The sequence below is a fragment of the Penaeus monodon genome, chromosome 40 (genome assembly GCF_015228065.2).
Source record: "Penaeus monodon isolate SGIC_2016 chromosome 40, NSTDA_Pmon_1, whole genome shotgun sequence".
Classification (NCBI taxonomy): Eukaryota; Metazoa; Arthropoda; class Malacostraca; order Decapoda; family Penaeidae; genus Penaeus; species Penaeus monodon.
Window position 1 is genome coordinate 29,787,847 of NC_051425.1, and position 5,860 is coordinate 29,793,706.

Genomic DNA, 5,860 nt, shown 5'->3' on the forward strand with positions numbered 1-5,860 from the left:
GGGAGGTTCCATACTCAATGATCACATGATACTGTCTGCTATGCAGTGGCTCTAATAAGTTCCTTTGGCTGGAATCTCTGGAGTTATATTGTGATTTGTTGTGCTAAATACAAAGTCGGGATGATGGGGCACTTTGAGTGACCATATGGCTCAGTCTTACATGACTGTTAGCAAGTTTATCAGGTGGTATAAGGATTGTTCTACCTTCTTGATATGACGGTAGTCAAGGCAGGCAACTAATATAATATGTATCATCATCATCATCATCATCATCATCATCATCATCATCATCATCATCATCATCATCATCATCATCATCATCATCATCATCATCATCATCATCATCAACCTGAATCAATCCACTGCAGGACGTAGGCATGTTTAGGTATTCGTCACCTATTTTAATACCCTTTCTGTTCCATTCTAGCTTCTTGAATATTTCCTCAAGGCAAGCTGTAAACAGTTTTGGTGAGATGGTATCGCCCTGTCTAACACCCTTTTCAATTGGCATTTTATCGGTTTCCATGTGGAGCTTGATGGTTGCTGTCTCATCTTCGTATATATATTCCAATATTTTACAATATACTTTTTCTACTCACTGTCTTCGAATAACTTCTACTACTGCTGGTATAGAGTCACTTGCCTTTTTGTAACCGATGAATGCCATACACAAGGGTTTCTACATTCGTTTATTTTTTCTCCTTTTTGGGTGAGCGCGTGGATGTGGTCTGTTGCTGTGAATCCACTGCGGAAGCCTGCTTGTTCTCTAGGCTGGATAGAATCCAGACTGGCAGAGATGCGAGTTGTGATGACTTTTGTGAACAGTTTGTAAGTAATTGAAAGGAGGCTTATGGGGCGGTAGTTTTTAGGTCATTTCTATCCCCTTTCTTATGTATCAAAATAATTATTGCATTTTTCCAGGCTTTCGGAGTTTTTCCGTTGAAAAGGCATCCGTTAAAAGATTGGCTAGTTTCACTGTTACAATTTCTCATGCATCTATTATAGGTCTATACTAATTCCGTCTTCACCAGGTGTTTCCCCTCTCTTCATGCTTATAAGCGATCTTTTTATTTTTTTAAATCTTTTATGTACGTCTCTAATTACCGCGTTCGCTTTTATCCGTGGCTGTTCATTTGAGTTGTATAGATCCCTGTAAAAGTCTTCCACTACTCTTATGATTTCATTCTTATTATATGTCACTTCTCCTCTAGTTTCTATTTTGCATACATTTGATTTCTCCCAATTCTGAGTCTTCTTTTAGCTGTTTTCATGCTGGTACCTGAGATCACTGTCTCATTTATTATTTGAATATTGAATATCCGTGCATCTCTCTCTTTAATTATAGCCTTTATTAATTCAGCTAATCCTATTTCATCCCTGTTTAACGATACTTTCATGGCTCTACGTTTTTGCATAAGCTCTTTAGTTTCTACCGAGAGCTTGCTAGAGCTTTGCTTGATGATCTTACCGCCTACTTCAAGTGCAGCTTCCTTTATTATGTGAATGAACTGTCTGTTGATGTGGTTAATGTTGAGATTTTCGTCGCTGAGAAGTGAATATCTGTTTTGGATTTTAAGGTTAAATTCTATCGCTCTCTTCAAGTTAGCTAAATTTGGCTGCGGTTTTCTTATGAGTTTGTTCCTTTCCCTTCTGAGGTGTAATCTAATTTCGCCTTTCACCATCGACCACTACGATGGTCGCTGCCAACATTTACTTTATTAATAACTTCCACATTTTTGTACTTTATCGCGCCTATTTGAAATTATGAAGTCAGTATCGTTTTGATGTCAAATGGCGACTTCCATATCCACTTTTACTGTAGTCTTTTTTCGAAGAATGTATTAATGATAATGAGTGATCGAGCCTCCGCAAAATCGCCTAGCATTTGTCCCCTCTCATTCCTAGTACCTATTCCGTGATTCCCCACTGCGATTTCTCCTTCTGTCTTTTTACCTATTTTGGCATTAAAATCTCCCATTATTATTGTGAAATGGGTTTTTACTTTCTCGCTGGCTAAATTAACATCTTCATAGAAGCTCTCTATTTCTTCATCACTGTGGCTGCAGGTTGGAGCATAGACTTGAACAATCTTTCAGTTGTACTTATTGTTTAGTTTTATTGTTACTGAAGCCATTCTTTTCCTTATACTATAAAATTCCGCGATATTCTAAATGTTTGTAAGCTAAGAAACCTAACCCTAATTCCTGCGTGCTACCCTAGGGTTTACCTCTCCAACTGAGCGCTTGTCCATCATTTAATATCTTTTGCTCTTCGCCTAATCTTAAAACTTCACAGAATCTTACAACATCCCATATAATGAAAGAGAGTTCCTAAAGTAATGCTAGTAAGTCGGATTCAATTCTCATCGTCCTTTTATTATACGTACAAAGGTTCCTCAACGTGGGGCGGCCTGTTGTTAACCGTGGATTCTTAGCACCCTCTGCTCCGGAGCGATCCTGTCCGCCGCCGTAAACAGGAGCTCCTTCGCCTCCGGGGAATGAGAGCCGTAGCTCTGTTTGTGCAGTCATGGTTTTTGATGGAGAGGTAGACAGCCGAGTTACTTACTACTGGCTTAGGTGTATCTTAGCGGGAGGGGGAGCAGTTTAACCGGGATGCCACTGTCTAGTGCGGACTTATGAGCAGCAACGCACGGGCCTGCTCACTTCACCAGGGTATATTCCCGTGAGCATGGGCTTGAGCATCAGAAGTGTATATATGTGTGATTATATTTTATAAACTGAATTCATTTATGCATATATACACCTAGTGCACCCACAAATGCCCTAAGTACTACGCATATGTTCATTTTCGTGGACATACACATGCAAGCATACACCTTTTCATATGCTCCTATGCACATGATATGCACACATAATCCTACATTATACACATAACTACTCACCTGCACATGCATACACATATAGACCTATGCGCACATCATATGTGCATAAATATGTGTATACGCACCTACATATATGCGAACACATACATGCTCACATATCTTGTACACATACTTATGACTATACACACACACATATATTATAGCCATACATATGCTTACGCACACGTGTATGCGCACATACGTTTATGAGTACACATTAGTGTTCACCCACATATATATGTATACACCTGTACATGCACATATTATACACATATTATACATACATACACATACAATATACACATACATACATATATATATAATACACACATACACACACACACACACACACACACACACACACACACACACACACACACATATATATATATATATATATATATATATATATATATATATATATATATATATATAAATTGTGGCCGCCGAAGAATGCCTATGATTGCCAATGGGTGTGGGGTGATTGATACCACTGCGTAGCAGGCGCTCAAGGTTTATTCAGTAGCGGTCAACTTGTTAACTAATACATCGATTGTAAAATGCACACAATATACAAAGCTGTTAAATGACAAAGTATATTAGATTACTTAGTCAAGAACCTTCTACAAATATTAGATACATACGCATCGCGGGAACAGTCAGAATATCAGCTTAACGGTCTGATTCCAGAATGTTACGGGCGTCTTAACGGCACGGAGGTTCTCCTCACACTTTAAACATACACAGGCAACAACGTTAAGTAACATTCTGCTTCATATGTTATACATTAGTTAGGTCGCGATCTCATTATCTCCCAGCATCGATCATATGAAGAGCCGCCATCACCTCCTATGGCGCGACCCGTCGCACAAACATTTTTAAAAGGTCAGCTCATATGGCTGTGCTGACCCAGTGGTACTCGCCGAGGCCTACTCGGTGGTTGTAACACAGGAGATGAATTTAAACCTCTCCGATCACAGAATACGTGATACACAAAATGTGTGATATACCAGCTGTTGGTATGGAGTATGTGATATACCAGTGGCTACACTCCCCCCTTTTGCTCCACAGTGGAGCAACCAAATAATCTCCCTATTTCGGATAATGCTTCCAATAGGCATAACTTCACGATTAGTCTGATGAGGAGTTCAGAACTGGTCTGAACTTTGGCTTTTCTCACGAGACCATCTTCACTGGCCTCTATCACCCTTCCTAGGATGAATGAGGACAAGGTCTCCTTCCTGAAGATTTTGAGATGGCTTCAACTGTCTCTGCCTCATCCTCAATATGCTCAAATACTCAGCTTTCCACTTGTTTCACTATTTCACATAAAGGATAACACAGGTGTTAAGCCACAGACCACCTTCTTAGGCTTCTTGTGTCCCACACGAACGACAAATGTAAAACCTCAAACAGATCTCCCAAAACGGCAATGATAAGGGATACTGAAATCCTTAACTGTATTGCTGCTGGACAAGGGAAAAACTCTACGTCCCCAATCATAAGGAGAGAATACAACCCTATGTACCCACGGAGCTTGGACTACCGAGATGAAAAATCTCTCCAGTACTCAGTAAAACAACCTGCAGCATAATGTATCTGATACTATATATCTATCGGGATCAGTAGACAGAAAATCATCAGGTGAAGATGCCCCAAATCACTATGTCCCACATATGGTAATCGTCTCCACTGGACTGTAAAATGGGCATAATATGGTTCACAAAACGCCATGCGAAGGTCCTCGCACAAGGAGTCATCTGCACCGGTTCCATAAAGGCACTGATGGTACCTTCCAGTGCTGGGCATTAACGCCAAGTAGACAGGAAATTTCCAGTCGCGAGTGGACATCACACTTAGTGTGGGGTTTGATCTGATCCTGACGACATTTTGTCCCATATTTTGTCGCTCAGCCTGGCTCTCGTATATCCTGTCTATCCACGTAACACCGGTGGTCTCCATCCCTTGCGTCCACTGGCTATTTCCAGCGGGAGACGCGTCTCCTGAGATCTGACCAACACAGCTTTGTGGATGTAATAAACACAACACCGTGGGTTTTTGCTCTGTAATAAACACAGCACCATGGGTTTTTGCTCTGTAATAAACACTGCATTGCGCCCACTCCTTCTCTCTATGGTCAAAACCACTATTTCCCTTTCTACTGGGAAATCCACTCGGGCTTTATCTAGAGGGGGCACTGTTAATTAACGTCAAGTGTGAGCTCCCCCGTATCATTACCCGAGTCATACTCTTGATGAACCCACACTATAAAAATATAATTATCATAAGAGGGTTACTGATGATCTAATTTCAGTCTTAGAGATAACTGAGAGAAGGGTAATATCAAACAATTGATAATCTTACATTTCTTGATATATTGTATTATAAACCATTAAACTTGTACAACTAAAAAAACTTAATTAACACAGATGTCCACTTCTCCACTAAAGTGTGTAGTATAACTGTCCTTCTCTTCTTGAATCCTTTGCCTGTACAGACTTTTCTCAAATTCCTTCATTTCTTCCCTGTATCAGTTCAGAGGATTCCTAAGGAGGGCATCTGCTTTACAACCTGGTGGATCTCGCCAAGGACTTCTCATGAAGCAAACACAACAACAAAAACAGGAAAAAAAGCATTCCTAAAAAAAAAAAAAGAAACAATTGTTCTATTCTAGGAATGATAAAACAATAAAAGATTCAATATAACTGATTTCTTGTAGGAACTTAACTACTTTTGACAAACAAATTGTGTTTATTCATGCCATTATATACGATCTGAGTAGTTTTATTTTTATACATTATATTACTTTTATGAAACCCTCATTTTAGCATAGATAGTATTATTCTATTATAAACTTCATTAACACTTACTCCTTGAATGGATTTTAAATCCTCAATAATAACAGAAAAAAACATCTGAATGGTATCCAAGTGCCACGTGTCAGTCGCTAGCTCTTTCGGGCATTTACCAGGCACTTGT